Genomic DNA, 18,108 nt, shown 5'->3' with positions numbered 1-18,108 from the left:
TGTTATGTTATAAAAACGAGTGGGATCCATTTTGTTAATGTAATATCCAATCGATGTGTTTGGAAGGAAGCGAATGGTGCGCGTGCGTCAGCCCAATTGTGAAGTCCCACACCAACTTGACACTTCCATCCATTTTTCACTGTTATCATTTATAAATCGAATTATGATTTATAAACTTCTCTACTAACATCAAAATAGCCAATCAAACCACACTAAAACCATCTCTATTAAGGATATATCATAAGAATTTCTCACAATTAAAAAAATAAAAATAATGAAAATGAAAGAGAGAGTGTAGAAAGTTTCTCACTTGAGAAACTCTGAGATATTCTCTACAACCCATCATGACAATTTTCATCTTATTATTAGTTCAATTTTTTAACAAAAATACTTTTTTAATCAAATAATCAAATTATAATATAATATTAATATTTTTTTTGTTTGAGAAACTTTGTGGGTTTTTCATGGATGGAGATGTCCTAAATCTCTGGCTTTATTTGCTTTAGGTCATGAATTGATGTTGAAAACACAATTCCAGTGGTCTTCTTACTCACCTTTTTAAAATTTTCAAAGAAAAAAAATACACATTAAATTGAACTAATTGAAATTACTTGGACTCTTTTTTTCTTACGATATTTATATAAATTGGAATATTGTTCTCGAGAATATATATGCTTTCCTCTGTCACTACAAAAAGATTTAGATGCTTTTACCAAGAAAATGTAACATGAGAATAATGATGTAGGGCGTGAGGGCCTAAGAATAAGCATGCATAGAGCAATGATTAAAACCCAATCATGCTACGGTATTTTTTATAGCATTTCTTGAAATGCTCTTTATAATCATTGCTTATATCGAATTCATTATAGTTTTGCGCAACGAATAAAAATATGATGTAGGGTTTTAGCCTAATCTATTGATAACATTCACAGCATGGCAGTGTGGCACCTTGAGAAAGAAAATTTCGAAAATCATCTTCAACAACAATTTTTTTGCTTTTATGTTCAATTTCCTACGTCCGTATTGTTATATATTGAAGGGTTAATTTACTGAATGACCAAATTTGACATCCTTATTAAGAGAATGACCTTCTCCCAGAAAAGTTGGGTATATAACGTTTTTTTACCATGCGAAATATCCGATATAGCCTCTACGGATGGGCGGCAAAACCATATTCCCGACAGCAGACTTGTAGATGTAGGGGAGCTAGAGATTGTAGGGCAATGATTACAACGTATCAAAAAAAAAAAGCATGCATTACTTATGCAGTTACTACTAAATAAAGCATGAACTATTTATGAGTGTAGATCTCAATTTAGAGCTTTCATTACTACAACTTTCTAAGTTTGTACTGAACGTTTCATAAAATACATGCAATTTACAACTGCAGCAGCATGTACTATGAAAGGATTTATTTCATTTTTTTTTTAAAAAAATAATCATTAAAAAACAAAAAAATTAGTATTGAAATGGAGTATATACCACGATATTGGGCTGGTAACTTTTTCGGGTGAGTATTGTACTGGATTGATTATTCAACAAGGTGAATGGGCTTTTACCTTGAATCTATGACCAGCAGAAGTACTACGATTTGGTAAACAGCACAAGTACTACGGAAACAACATGTGATGTTTTAAAATCACAATAATCATATCGGAGCAACTTGGAAAGAAAACATAAGAGAAAATTATTAGAAAAATTCCCGGATGTGACAATAAAAAGCGCGAGCAAAGAGAGATGGAGATACGTATCAGACGCATTTAATGCGGCGTCAGAGGATATACAGCTTCCAACGTAATATATTGTTGTATGTGTAAACCCTTTTCTTTAGTGTAGCACTTTTTAACACAAGGTTTGTGTGCTTATGCTATACGCTACAAAATGGCAGGTCGATAAGTTGACACGTTGGTCAATGACGTCAAGATTACGAATAGGCAAGTGGGGGCAGAAGATATACTGAATCTATACCTCGGTTCACGGAAATGTGTAAAGCAAAGACTAAGTAAATCACATGGTTATTTTGACGATAACATGCAATACAAATAAAGAACACTTAACACTTCGATTTGACATTGGTTAATTGTGTAAAGCAAGGTTTGTGTGCTTATGCTATACGCTACAGAATGGCAGGTCGTTAAGTTGACACGTTGGTCAATGACGTCAAGATTACGAATAGGCAAGTGGGGGCAGAAGATATACTACCTCGGTTCACGAAAATGTGTAAAGCAAAGACTAAGTAAATCACCTGGTTATTTTGACGATAACATGCAATACAAATAAAGAACACTTAACACTTCGATTTGACATTGGTTAATTGTGTAAAGCAAGGTTTGTGTGCTTATGCTATACGCTACAGAATGGCAGGTCGTTAAGTTGACACGTTGGTCAATGACGTCAAGATTACGAATAGGCAAGTGGGGGCAGAAGATATACTACCTCGGTTCACGAAAATGTGTAAAGCAAAGACTAAGTAAATCACCTGGTTATTTTGACGATAACATGCAATACAAATAAAGAACGCTTACCACTTCGATTTGACATTCGTGAATTGTCGCTTCACGCCTCCCTCGGGTGTTGGGAGGGAAATCATACCGTTTTGAAATTCGCGTGGCTGCAAATGGTTAAGCAACTGTTACTAGAAATATCTTTAGTTACTGTAGCCCTAAAAAACAAAGTTAACCTTTTCTATAAAAGAAGAAAGATGGCAAGATATCATCTCTCACACCTCTACTTCTTCCTATAAAGCACACACTACGTATCCAACAACATCGAAGAACTCGATCATTTCTGTTTTGGTATGCAATTAATGAATGTTCTTTTGGTCGGGTTTGTTGCTATTTTTAAAAAACTCATGGTTGATTTATCTCTATTTAATGCAACTCTATTAATGTGTAGGTACCGATGGTGGTTATAACCGAAATAACCGACGATCGTTATGTCAGGACGGTGAGTGGCTCCTGGGCAATCGGAGCTGATGGAACATGGTTATTCATATCCAATCACAATAATGCAGTGAGGAGGTTGAGCATTGGGGAAGGGGAGAAGTTAGCATCTGTGCGCCAGCTTGTTAGAGAAGCGTACGGACAGGAATACGTTGAAGGCCCACTACACCTGACTTACCAATGGCCTGATTGGATGGACATGGAAACTACCTTTGGTGGGCGCACGAAGCCAGTAAGCATAACTTCAGAGGAGACAATGGGAGTGTTTCTAGCTATGCGTTTTGAGTTGGAGGACTTGAGTTTGTTTGTCTCCAAGCAAACGGTGGATGATGGTTCCGAAGATGGTGGAACAAGTCAGACTTCAAGTTACGGATTTGCAGATAAAGGCAAATCACCTTTATACGTCAACGCTGAACGATCACCTAACTACGAGTCCGTTGTGTGGAAAAGGCTTATGGATGACGAGGCGGTCCTCCGCTGGATGCGTTCAACGGAAACAGAAGGTCAAAACGTTGGAGACTCTTCTACCAACGTACAACAACACCCTGTGAGACCAGCTGTTGAGGCAGCTTCCCCGATGTTAACGACTGAAAGTATGGACACAGCGACTGAAGATGGAGATCAGGTAAAATATTCTGCGTTTATTAAATTCAGCCACTCGAATATACCATTACAGTACTAAGACATCTATTTACGCAGGAAGAAGACTCAACTGTTGTTGAGGCAGATTTACTTAAAAATCTGGGGTTACCGTCAATTAATTTAGCCACTGAATCTTACGACTCTCTCAGTGAAGGGGAAGCGTACAACGACGAAAACGACTATCCCGGGGGCGAGACAATTAAGGAGTGCAATTTTTTTGGGCCTTCCGCAACTAACTTGGTGGAACCTCTAGGTGTACACTTGGATCTCGCGGTACCTCTGCATGAGGCTCTTGAAGACATGTGCCTTAACTTCGCATCTTTCAACAGGGATGCAGCGCCAACCCTAGACGAACAAGGGGAAGAAGGTACCAATTACATAGCATGTTGTTTTTAAGAACAACACATATTGCAAGAGTGTTCTAATAATAACCGTCATATAGAGTAACATGTTATTCGTATAAATACCATGCAATAAAAATTTAATTTCGCTGAATTCCTGATTAGTCGTACGAATACAATCTTAATATCCACATCATATTTGTTTAGTTTAAATAACAAATTGTATTTAATATCATGTAATATAATGATATGCTTACAAACCAACACATGGTTTCAATTTACGTTGATATCCCTGAGATATCCCTAATCAAAATATAGAGTAACATGCTTTAATATTGAACATCATGGGATATAGATATTATGTTGGTCAAAGTGTTACTATTTAGTCATACAAATACATGCTTTCTACATTCACAACATGTGTACAGTGTAAATAACACACGAACTTTATTGTTGTGTAGGCCGCGTCGGAATGGAATTAGCAATTCGGGATGTGGTCTACGAAGGTGATGAACTGTTTGTTGGCCGGGTATTCAAAAATAAACAGGATTGCAATGTCAAATTAGCAGTTCACGCACTTAATAGACGGTTCCATTTCCGTCGTGATCGTTCCTGCAAGAAACTAATGACTTTAACCTGCATTTCTGAAACATGCCCTTGGCGTGTATACATCGTCAAGCTGGAGGATTCTGACAATTACCAAATTCGAAGTGCTAATCTCGAGCACACTTGCACTGTAGAAGAAAGGAGTAATTACCACAGAGCAGCAACAACGCGGGTCATAGGCAGCATAATTCAGTCTAAATATGCGGGCAACAGTCGGGGGCCAAGGGCTATTGACCTTCAACGCATCCTATTGACCGATTACTCAGTTAGAATTTCCTATTGGAAGGCATGGAAATCAAGAGAAATTGCGATGGATAGTGCACAAGGATCAGCTGCGAATAGTTTCACTCTGTTGCCAGCCTACCTACATGTGCTGCGCGAGGCTAATCCAGGTTCAATTGTTGATCTAAAGACAGAGGTTGATGGAAAGGGTAATCACCGGTTTAAGTACATGTTCTTAGCATTCGCCGCATCGATTCAAGGTTTCTCTTGCATGAAACGAGTCATTGTTATTGACGGTGCCCACCTGAAAGGCAAATACGGTGGATGCCTCCTAACCGCCAGCGGCCAAGACGCTAATTTCCAGGTTTTTCCCATAGCGTTTGGCGTGGTCGATAGCGAAAACGATGACGCATGGGAATGGTTTTTCCGTGTTTTGAGCACCGCTATACCGGATGGAGATAACCTGACCTTCGTCTCAGACAGACATTCCTCCATTTATACCGGTCTTCGAAGGGTAATCCTTAAAATTGATAATTTTAAATGTTACATGTTATATACAGCATATGGCTCTTATTTATTTTAGAACACATGCTATCTACCAATATGCCCTGCTATATACGTATAACACATGTTAACATGCAGGTCTACCCAAAGGCTAAGCACGGGGCATGTATTGTTCATCTGCAACGAAACATAGCGACCTCATATAAGAAGAAACACTTGCTGTTCCACGTGTCAAGAGCTGCGAGGGCTTTCCGGATCTGTGAATTTCATACATATTTCAATGAGGTGATAAGACTAGATCCGGCTTGCGCACGATACTTGGAATCTGTTGGTTTTTGCCATTGGACACGCGCTTATTTCCTTGGGGAAAGATACAACGTCATGACTAGCAATGTGGCGGAGTCTTTGAACGCAGTCTTGAAAGAAGCCCGTGAACTACCAATCATTTCCTTGTTAGAGTTCATTCGGACCACATTAATTTCCTGGTTTGCTATGAGGCGTGAGGCAGCTAGAACCGAAGCATCGCCTCTACCACCAAAGATGAGAGAAGTTGTTCATCGTAACTTTGAAAAATCAGTCCGATTTGCGGTTCATCGCCTTGACAGGTACGATTACGAGATAAGGGAGGAAGGCGCAAGTGTCTACCACGTGAAGCTTATGGAACGCACATGCTCCTGTAGAGCATTTGATTTGCTTCACTTGCCTTGCCCCCACGCAATAGCGGCTGCAGTGGCTGAAGGCGTTCCAATACAAGGACTGATGGCGCCGGAATATTCTGTTGAAAGCTGGAGAATGTCTTACCTAGGTACCATAAAACCTGTACCCGAGGTTGGTGACGTTTTCGCTTTACCTGAACCAATAGCCTCTCTCCGCCTCTTCCCGCCAGCCACGCGCCGTCCATCGGGACGGCCGAAAAAGAAAAGAATTACTTCAAGGGGGGAATTCACGGTAAACGTTATACATTTGGAATTTACTGTAACACCCTTAGTGTTTTAAATTCCTAACAATTGCTCAATCTTCATCTCAGTGTCCCCAGCGACAAGTAACACGTTGTTCTCGTTGCACAGGCGCCGGCCATAATCGCGCCACGTGCAAAATGCCCATATAAAGGTACAATGTTATTTTATACCGTATCATGCTATAGATAGAAACAACGTTCATACAATTTTTATAATATCATCTGCAGGGGGTGTTGTGTCTCGCGTCTTCTTCATGAGTTATATGTTGTGTTATATAAGCAAGGGGAAGTCCATCACATATGGATATTATGTAAAAGGAAGGGTCACTTGGTATAATGTACATATTAGCAATTAGATGTGGCAATTAGGGTGGCAACTAAAAGCTACGTTGAGAATGCAATCAAGGGACCCCAATTCCAGTAAGTGCCGTATAGAAGACCACCTTCTACGGACAAAGGATAATGTTCTGTTTTTTGGCTTTTGTGTAGAAAAAAACTTTATGTTCCCCCTTTTGTAAACAGACTCATGATATTAAGTAAAGACGCGAGTGTTTAATTATTAATACGTGGTGTAATGTAAAATTCAGATCCACAGACAAGGGGTTAAATGAGGAAATATATGAAACAAATATAACGAATAGATATAGCACCATTACTGGCAAATTAAAGTCCATAAAAATGTTCAGCCATCATGAACTGACATTTTATGTCAAGGATTCCAACAAGATGAAATCATTCCAACCATAAATCAAAATAAGATGCTATTCGAGAAAACCACATGTGATGTTTAGCAATTGCGTGAGGTAAAACCGGGCACCGAGAGTTGAACAGTTCCACATAGGATTCCTTATGCCACTTCGACTATTTTCTCAGAACCCAATAAGTGCTTCTGCACCACACATTTCACCCCCCAACTACGCCACATAAATGAGTGAATATATACACTAACAATATTGGACTATATATACATATTGGCTATCAACATCTCCGTCAATAATAAAACGTCCTTCGGCCTACTTACACATGCTTGCAAGGGTAGAAATGAGACAGTATCGTCAGAATCCAGTACTCATGCGGGTGGGTGGGCTGTTCAGAAAACAATTTGACGACGCATTGGAGGCAAATAACCCGGAAGCACATTATCTTGAAGGGCTAAGGTATGCTTGTTGGGAGAAAGATTTAGTCATGGCAAAAAAACACATTTTTAAAGCTGTAAACAAGGTAGATGAGGCGCTGTTTGTTATGGCTATGTTGTCTATTTGTGGTGGTGAGAAGGAGCTAGGTGAATTTTTCACTGAACAACTGTTTGCCCTACCTTGGGCCGAAGTATTAGCTATGGGTGATTCTTTATTTTCAGCTCTTGAACGAATGGCTGTGCGCCATGGTACAGCTTACAAGCTTACATGGAATGGGGCCCATCCTCCATGTGTATCAATCCACAACATATATAATAGATGCGAAGAGTGCTACATTTTCTTTTGTTCAAAAGAATTCTGTCGGCGATGTTAGATGGTACAAGCTGCACCCAACGTGGAAATCTCGTAACCAGAAGGGAAGCATCCTTTAAAATAATATGCTGTTATTTTATATTAACCCGCGTAGCATCTATAAATCACATTCTGTTTGTAAAAAGTACATGTTTTATGTCTAATGTGTTAGTCGTTATGATAATGGTGTCAAATAACGATATTACATTAAAATGGCGTGATATGTACCTATATTACATGTTTTATATTGACTTTTTGATCATGTTAATCTGTCTAAGGTGTATAATCCAAAATATTTTTAAACGGGTCATTATTATTGCAAAGTTTACAACCGGGTAAGTCCTAAATATCAACTAAGCCACAGTTAGAATGCATCTATATTTAAACGAATCATGAGGTAAATATAAAACGCACGGTACATATTAGAATTGCAGTGACATATGTTTACTACACAAAACAGGTGCATAGAAAGAACATTAGGTACTCAACTGTTAGGTGTCTAATATATTACAGAGTCAGGTAATAGAAGGTAAACACACTAGAACATTTGGGTCAGACAATCCCATTAGCTAATTCAAAACCGGCAATGAAATATTTATTAGCAGCAGTCACCACATCAGCATGCTTCACTTCTTTGCAAGCCTGAATCCCACCATTGGCATGGGCTTCAATTAAACGAGCTGCCATGACTCCAGAATATTTTACAGAATCTGCCTGTGGAATATCATTTTCTCTGTGAACCGCAAGAGATTTCAAACGAAGTTTCTTTTCCCCAGCCATTTTAATAGCAAATCGAAATAGATATGGTAACATTTCAGCAAGGGGCAAAAGCACTTTCTTCAATTTTGTTTCACGCCATAATCCTGTATAGCAGTCGAGGACGCTAATGATCCTTGCACTCATATCAACACAAAGCCCTACCCAATGCTGTAAATCAATGAGAAATGGAATGTAGACCACAGCAGAACCTGTAGGGGTACATTCAAGTAGGTCGTGATCAAACCCATACATTCCCTTATCAGCAGACTTGACGAATTTTGGGTAATGCTTGGATAATTCAACCACAAATGTTGAATCAATGAATGAAACGGCTTGGTGCTTTTCAATGATATTATTTGCACACCAGTTAATCCTTATGCTATTAATGAAGATGTCCATAACCTGTAAATAGAGTAGAACGCATATTAGGTGTTTAAGGCAAACCCTATGTTTATAGAGCACTATGTAATCTTTTTTACCCACATGATATTTATCATACCATTTTGGGTACAACGGTCTTGAACTCAACAATCTCACGCAACTCAATGGCGGAAAGTGTTCGACAAGCCCCAAAATCAATGTCCCTAATAACAGCCATATGCATAAGTTTTAAGTAATATGAGTCAAACAAAATAAAATAGCATAAGGTTGGAATTAATACCCAGACATGCCATATAAGCGATTTATCTTGTTCTTACGGCTAACATCATGCCCAAAAGTAACAGACCTACCGCTTGTGGAAGAGGCTATTACGGATTCATGTTGGAGCTGTGAGCAACGTAAACGTGATTAGAAAATCAGATGTTATCTTAATAATCAGGAAATTAGAGTTTGCATAATCCTAAACATTCTGTGTTAAACTTAATGGCATGTAATTTGTTCTAAAACCTTGATGTTTGTACGGGCAAAACACTTACAATATGACAAAACTTTTTAAATATTTTTTTGTTATATTAGGTAAAACCCTGAACCATGCTGAAAATACATGATGTATCGCAAAATATAACCGTGTGCATATTAAACCAGTGTTTTGTTTTTAAAAACCATGAATAAGTAAACTTGACCTACCACAAAACTACGAAATCCATATTTAACAATATCTTAACCATTCATGCACCCAAACTAGACCTAACACAAAACTATGAAATCCATATTTAACACTAGCTAAACGCATTTATGCAACCTTGCCATCAGGGTCCACAATATCATTTGTTGGGGCTGGCAGGGACGGTTCAGATATCATCGGCATTTGGCTTAAATTGGCCTAAAATAAGAAACAGTTGCATGTAATTAGTTTGTTAGTGGTAACGAGAGTAAAAAATAATGAATTATATGATCTAACATTATCGGCTGTAGCAGGTGGGTCAGCAAGTCCTTCTCCATCTTTATCTGAAGCACCGTCATCAACCATTGGCCCGGGGGTTGACTTACATTGGGCAGTCAAATCAGACTCTATCTGCAAGGCAAACAACAGACGTTAGAGCCAATACACGGAAAAAAAAAAACATAAAAACTATATGAGAAGGTTTGAACTCACTATGCATGGGATGGTGTACTGCAACTCTGGCTGACCTACATTGTATGCAACACCATCCATGTCAACAAGCACCACATATGGATCAGGGAGGCTGGGCTCAGATTCAAAGAACTCATTGACGTCTGTGGGAGGAGGAAGCAAACACTGAGTATGACTCGCTGCAGCCGGAATAGGTTTATCAGGGCTAGTTTGGATATCATCAAGGCCCTCTCCACCTATCCCATCACCGGGGGCATCAACCAAGATATTATCTTGATGGGATACAGTTTTATCACCAGAAACAGACTTTTCCGCAAACATATCGTCTAATTCTTTAGCCGGCAGAGTGGAAGAGCCAATGTCATGAATCCCATCTCTAGCTGACTCATCCTCAGTGGTATCAGTCACCACCCCTCCAACTTTGTTGATATTGACAGCTTCAGGGGATACATGTTTATCAGCAGAAACAGACTTTTCAGCTGAACTGTTGTCTACTGCTGGCGTCAGGATGGTGGCTGCTGTTGGGCCATTGTTGCCTCTCTTCCGTTTCTGTTTGTTATGAAAACAATACTTGAATTAGGAAGAACTCTCATAAAATACAGAATATTTACAAAACTGTTAAACGTATACCAGAGAACTACGCAATCCAGGCCTAGTCGGTGGGGATAAGCGACCTATGGAAGTTGTAGTCTGTGTAGGTTCTGCGTCGTTAATATCATGCATCACTTCACCTAAGACTTGATCAATAAATCCAGAACCACTGTTCTCCTTCGACTGGGCTACCCTGCCATTATCCAAAACAACAAGGGAGGATCCCTTCTTCCCACCTAATCCCTCACCCACATCTCTTGACTTAGGACCACTGTGACGCTTATTCTTCCTGCCATGGCTTTCCCTCAACAAGCTGCTCAATCTAGCCTCTGAATCAGCTATAGCCTTCAACATACGCGACTCCATACGCTTGTCTTTCATGTCAATGTAATTTTTAATCGAATCTGGTATGTGAACCTGCCCTTTAGTTTTACGGGGTTTAGAAGAGCCAGGCAAGGAAGCATCAGGTTGTATGGTATCCTCATCAACACAATCATAAGTGCTACATACATCACTGTTGTCATTCCTTTCATCGGGTAGCGAATCAGGGACAACACCACCTGAAAACATGGACCCCTTGAATATGTGCTCCTCTTTTATTAGTTGCAACATGTAGTCAACAGATAGATCTTCTTCGTCCTCGACCCAACCTGACTTGAAAGCGTCACCAGTCGGTGTTCCACTCCAAATAGAAACGACTTTAATCTGAAAAACAAAGAGTTAGACTTTAGCCACATGATATTATGTTTTATTACATGTACTAAAAGTATTTATACTGTTACTAACAGTGAAATATAGATTATGTACCCATGTGCTCCTTAAAAACAACATGTTATTTCATCATATAACCAGATGTTGTAATGCATACCGCCATACGTGACTTACTAAGGTAACAGGGTATGGTTATTAAAAAGAACTGTGATCATATTTAAAACCATGCAGTTTTTGCATAAATCATGATATAAATAATAAATAGTAAATCAGCACATATTAAAAAAAAACTTAACCACATGCTACACATTTACAGCCATGTTATGATTATTCTAAAGAAACTGTGATCAGATTTAAAACCATACAATTTATACAGAAATCATGATATAAATAACAAATAGTAAATCAACACATATTAAAAACCTAAGCCACATGCTACACGTTTACACAGAATGATATGAATCTATAATTGTATGTTTTTGATAGGAAAAGAAGAGGTTTTCATGATAAAAACGAGCATATGAAAATTAATTTACGAGAGCAGAGATGCATTGCTCACCTGAGACTGCCGGTCGACTTTCCAAACAAGATCCAACTTCAAACTCCATAAGCGCTCAATTTCCGTATCTGTTTCCTCCATTTCTGAGTCACTATCTTCAACGGCTTCAGGGAATTGCAATTCTCTGATTCGAGGAACACTTTGCAGTAGCAAAAGTTGGAGTGCGTGTGGGAAACCTTGAACGGTGATAGATTTCCGCATAAGTTTATCAGCTCCCCTTGCAGTAACACTCTTCAACGTCATTAGGAATGACATAGTCCCCCAAGGAAAATTTAGAAACATGTCTAAATTTTCTGCCATGTCCGCATGGACCGGAGAGATTTTACTTCTACCCGAGGTTGGGCATAAAACGCCATCAATCAAGGCCAGCACAGCGTAACGTAAACGAATTCCTTGATCTTGAACCACTCGCTTCTTCAGCCTGCCAACAACCCACTCAACAGATACATCACTGCGGTCAAATAGGCTGTACCAATACTTGCCAGGCGCCAATTTTCGTTTCCCTTTCCTCTCTTTCATACGAGGCGGTTTGTCGCAGTTCAAACCGGTAACATTTTGAAACTCAGAAATGGAAAACCGAACAGGGGATCCAGAGAAAATTACCCAAATTTCTTGTTTCTTCCTAACAACAAGCTGCCTCGTTAGCAAAAAGTGAATAAGCTTCCCAGAATACGCGGCGCTTTCGGAGAAATCAAATAATTTCCCAAACTGAGATTCCCGGAGAATTTTCATGTCCTCCGCATCTAACGCGTTAGCGATGTCATCTATCAAAGACAGTTCACTGTAGGACTGCACTCTCTCACCGTTGGGCTCGGATCCAGACCTAAACAATCGACGGGGTAAAGAGTTGTTCATCATCTACAAGTCGAACCCTTTTCTGCACAAAATAGAAGTTTATAAATCAGAAACAGTATGTACCTAAGATTTCAGTTAATCGGAATATAGATTGGAGAAATAAAGAAGTTGATGGCGATCGAGAACGTTGAATAGCTTAAACCGCATATATTTGTGAAATTACCTGTAGCCCGATGGAATTGATTGCCTAACTGCGAGATTGAATCTAAAGAAACGATATGTATGAGAAACAATATAGATTTGAAATAGATATTCGGAGAGTTTGCAGAATCTATGGGTAGAGAACGGAAGACGTTTCCTCTCGGAAAACCAGCAAATGAAGCGGCGCTAGGTTTTTTTTTGGAGCTCCTGATATTTCAAAAAATTCGATAATAAATCGATTTCTCGAAATTAAAATCTATATCGTTTGCGTCCACATACAGCATTGCTCTTACCAAGGTTTTCAAAATTCAAATTTCTGCAATCATACGCCTATACACCTATATGTCCCCTAACCAAGAACACAGTTATAGGGGGTTGCGGGTAATTTCAGATACGTCTCCGACAGACACTATAGACTCATAGTTAGTTTCTATATTATTATTGATTTCATGGTCATCTAGTGCATATACCCTATATTGAAAGACTTAATATTTTTAGGAAACAAAAACAACGTTCATTTATCCACATAGTATTGAAAGACTTACTATTGAAAGACGTAATCTTTTTGTTAACCATAAATCTTGATAAATAGAACAACCATGCATAGATTATTTACACAAAATTACATATTTAAAAGCATGCATCACATCAGTATAAGTAAGATTGCATGCAGTCCAATATCTCACAACGTAGATTCTCTTGTCTTGGATTAAATTATGGGGTTTATTGATTAGGTTATTGACTTCATAACCACAGATGGGGTGATTGGAAAGAGATAATGACCGGAGTTGTACAATACTTCTAAATTCTTGATAGTCAGTATCTAATGATTCTAATCAATCAACTTTTTCTTTGGTGGTACTGAATTTTGCCAATGTCAATTTTTTTCTTCTTTTTTAGTTTTTTTAGTTTGATATAGCTCACATACAAGTTTAAACAATATTGATAAGATGTAGTATCAGAAATAATTACAATTTAAGAAATAAAATAATAATTACAATTGTATGTTAGAATTCAGAACTACTGTTAAGAGACTTATATATACAACTAAAACCAAAGTGTTACTGCAAAATCAGTTTTTACACCTACGACAAGTCACAACCACTATATACTCTCTTATATTTGATTAAACATTTAGTAAAACAAGGTAAATGATAAACAAACATGCATGGCACAAAACTTTATTTGGTTTTGGATCATATGAAAAAGGAACAAACATGAAAAGCCAATATATATGTAAATCCTGTGTTCGCATCACCACTTTTTATCCTTTCACTGAGATTGTCGGCTTTCGTTTCATAGTGTATATATGTCCATTCTCTCAACATTACAGAGGTTTTTGGTACACATTTTTGTAACTTAATGAATATCGCAAAGATATATATGTATATAATCACGGAATCAACAAGTTGCATGATTTCTATTATATATCTTCATTCATTATTAATTGAAGTCATCAGAAAATGGGTTTAGTTCACATAAATACACTACATCAGAAGTTATATGGATATGTTAGATACTTAAGTACTTAACAAAGATAAGTTTTAACCCAAAAAAGAGAGGGTAATATCTCAGGTTTTCTAGTTAAGGGTAATAACATCATCTTGAAAGTTTCTACTTTCTATGCAAATGTTAAACTCTCCTTTTCGGAAACGGATGATGAAAAACTTCAGTTTTTTTTAACGTTTCATTTACTTTGTAATTTTAATGAAAGTAAATCATAACCTTATGGCTCGGTTGTATACGTAGCTTATTAACTCATAATAAAGTCACAACTCACACGTAAAGTGGAACCATTTCACCGCCCAAATGTCCAATCCATAACCTAAATAATTATGGGCTCGTTTCTTAATTTCTTTGCTATTCGTCTCAATAGTTTCCTTATTATATATATCTCTTAGGTATACATTAATAATAATCAATAACGATTTTTGTAAATTGTCATATTTGTCATGTTCTAACAAGATGGCTGTTTATTACTACTTGTGAGCTAGATAAGCATGATTTGAGTGGTTTAGTCAAATCAACGGCATACTTTGGAGAGGGGGAACATGCTTTTAAATTATTGTAATCAAAAACCACTTTAAAACTGTTACCTAGTTTTGTATATCAAATTATTAATTATTGTTATCAACAACGATCTTGATCACTGCAACAATATAAGGCATATAGAGCTAGCTATAGTTACTTCATATTCTTATATATATGATATATAACACACGATTAGTGGGAAATAATTAAAGCTTTATGTTTTCTGACAATATAATGGCTTCATGATGGCATGAATTATCATATGCATGTTTAATTATGTGCACTCAGTTAGTGGACTCTAAATACATACTATTCAATATTTTTTATATTATACAACATATTTTGACCAGCCAAAAGCCTAATTGACTGGTAAATGAAATACATGTGATACCATGATAATACATTAAAAAACATTAATTATCAATCAAGGCACTATATAATTAACAAAAGTTTTGACTTTAAACTTAATACGTGTCCCCTATCATATGGTTTAAAATTTAAATCAATACTAGATGATTCCGTTAATCTATATCAAATATGATTCCGTTAATCTATATCAAATATGATTCAACCTTTTTTAAGGCTGTTATTTATTTGCAGTTTTGCATGATGTTTCATATGCTTTTCGCCGCCCTCCCTATCTACATTATCTGATTGGGCAAATACATTACTTCAATGGGCCTATCTTAGGCCCAATAATAGAACTGTGCATGGTATAATAATGGGCCTACTGTCTGATTTGCGCGTAGAGAATTAAAAAATCGTTATGTGTTTTGTTTTTTTTCTAATATTTACTTAACACAAACATCTATATATCTGAAGGTTTGTTTATAATGTGTATTATATATTATCGTAGTTCGACTTATATGACAAAACCATCACTTGCTTACTAATAGTTTAATAATCAGAAACAGCTTAACTTAAATTAAAAGACGACGATATTAAGCCACGTACACAAACAAGACACCCAAGTGGCCAAGCCATGCGTACACAAACGATACTTAAATAGTGTAGTATCGAATTTTTTTGTTTTGATAAATAAGTGTAGCATCATTTGGAAAAAAACTAATTTAATTTTAGCGTTTTTTTTTTTGTATAGCAAATTCTATCCTTAATCGGAAATCAAATTCCGTAAAACAATTTGTTTTTTTACCCAATATCCACATGAGTATAAGAGCTAAATTTTTATACAAAATAGATAAGTCGAGATCTTATCAACATATCAAAGATCCGTGAGAAATCTTGACGAAAGCTCATGATAACTACAATACATTGAAAATAATTGCTCGAATAGACAGCGATTTTGAAAGTGAAACCCCTTTTCAATATATGTTATAAGCTTTACGCCCCAAACATTAACTAAGCTTTCCGCCCCAAACATTAACTAAGCATGTTCAAAAGAATTTGACATTTTGAGACAAACGTTTTTATAAACTTATTAGTCCAATCTAGTTATTGTTTTTAGAAGTGTGCATCATTATATAATTAGATAATACCATGTTTGTGTGCACAAAATAAAGAATTACTACAAAAAAATCAAACTTTATTTTCTATATAAATCCATTTTACTCTCTGATGTTTTGTATAAACTAATGAGGAATTAAGAAATTTATTATCGGCTTGGTCTTGAATACTTAACCTCTCTACAAAAATCTCAACCCAACTAATTATTTTCAATCCCCACTGATTTCAGCAGAGAGTTATCTTCCTTTTTTGGATAAAATCCTTTGATATTATATATTGATCTTTTTGATAAATGGTTTTGTAGCATGTTCATTTCGTGAATGAGAAACTCAGATGACTTGGCTAGGGTCTAGACCAGTGATGTTAAGAGGCCCTGACCGACAAGCCGTGCATGAAGTTTTTCATGTATATTTGAGAAGTATTTGTTTGTTTTGTATGGTTTTTGTCATTAAAGGATGTATGGATGATGAGAGGGAAATCAAATAATTAATGATTGAGTTGTTGTTTTTTTTATTAAAGGGTGAACGATTGAGTTGCTTATGAACGTTATTTGCCTATTTTTGTGCGTTTTTTTTCTCAACGAGTTTGTGAATAATGAAAGGAATATCAATGTGTCATTGAATTGTTTTCGTATCGTGTTTTGCTTCTTCTGTTCTTCTAGTCAATGACGCTGTATATGTGGCAGGACTCTTACTTATTCTACCAAATTTTGCTACAAATTCACACTTATATTAATATAGAAGACTGTGCTCTAGTCCTGTGTTGGTAGAATGGTATATCTTGTGTAGTTCATGACAAAACATATCTTTTTCTACATACCAATTATATCAATCAACAAGAAGTCTTAGAAACTTAAGAACATTTTAATTTATTTACTAAATGAGAATTTGATTTTGGTGACTTGGGGGATAAAGAGCTAAATTTTTGCAATATGTGGAAGATAGAAATCCCAATATCTTACGCATTAAATTTCAATATCAAGACCAGTTTATTTTAAATAGAAAAGGTATGATATGTTTTAAAGTCGCATGTGATCTATGTGCATTAATTATAAGTTTGAAAATATGTTCATCGAAAAAGTTTGAAGCTTATCCAACCGGAACCATATTTCAAAAACTAGTGTATATACATGGTTTTTTGGTCAAAGGAGGAAACTATTCATACATTTTAGAAGGTGCATAAATATATAAATTGAAAATGTACGTATTTAAAGAATCACTCAAATCTCGTGTAGGGACTCGCCAAAACTAAAACTAATTCAATAAAACAAAACACAAAATAACAAACGAATTGGAGAGTTGACTTTTTTATTTGTCTATCAATGGATTCAATAAGGCGAAAACACAAGGTCCAATAAGGCGATTTGGTCACTCGTCTAAAGACTTGACGCCAATTTTTTGGGTACATATCAACGGTCTAAATCTACGTGGCAACATAGACCTATCTCTCTTCTGTACACATTAGTATCTTTTTTTCATTGTCAAATGTACTAACAACATGACTAGAACGGAAAATGCAATAAAACCTTTATGGTAAACAAGAACAGTTTATACACAAATTAGATTCAGTAATCCTAGAAAATAGTATATACTAATATATAACAAAATTCTTATCATACTAATTAGTGGGAGAAAAAAAGAGTCATACCGTATTTATTTCCTTTTAATCAATTACTTCCTAATTTTATATGGTAATAATTACTGAGAAATTAATTTAGTTGTATATTTTTATTTTAGTATATGTATTAACATTGTTATAAAAGAATTGATATAGTTAAGT

At 36.5% G+C, this 18,108-nt stretch overlaps 2 pseudogenes across 2 annotated transcripts; one reads left to right on the top strand and one right to left on the bottom strand.

The window, feature by feature from the left end:
- Nucleotides 1-2,901: 2,901 nt before the first annotated feature.
- AT1G21040 lies at nucleotides 2,902-6,253 on the top strand (annotated as a pseudogene; the record flags this gene model as incomplete). The annotated part of the gene is made up of 1 exon: nucleotides 2,902-6,253.
- A 2,001-nt stretch (nucleotides 6,254-8,254) lies between these two features.
- On the bottom strand, nucleotides 8,255-12,696 carry AT1G21020 (annotated as a pseudogene; the record flags this gene model as incomplete). The annotated part of the gene is made up of 8 exons: nucleotides 8,255-8,863; nucleotides 8,961-9,045; nucleotides 9,123-9,229; nucleotides 9,645-9,725; nucleotides 9,804-9,917; nucleotides 9,999-10,526; nucleotides 10,608-11,273; nucleotides 11,839-12,696.
- Between the last annotated feature and the right edge of the window lie 5,412 nt (nucleotides 12,697-18,108).

This window comes from Arabidopsis thaliana (genome assembly GCF_000001735.4).
Source record: "Arabidopsis thaliana chromosome 1 sequence".
In the NCBI taxonomy this organism is placed as follows: Eukaryota; Viridiplantae; Streptophyta; class Magnoliopsida; order Brassicales; family Brassicaceae; genus Arabidopsis; species Arabidopsis thaliana.
Note: the sequence above shows the minus strand (reverse complement) of the source record. Positions and strands in the feature narration are given on the sequence as shown.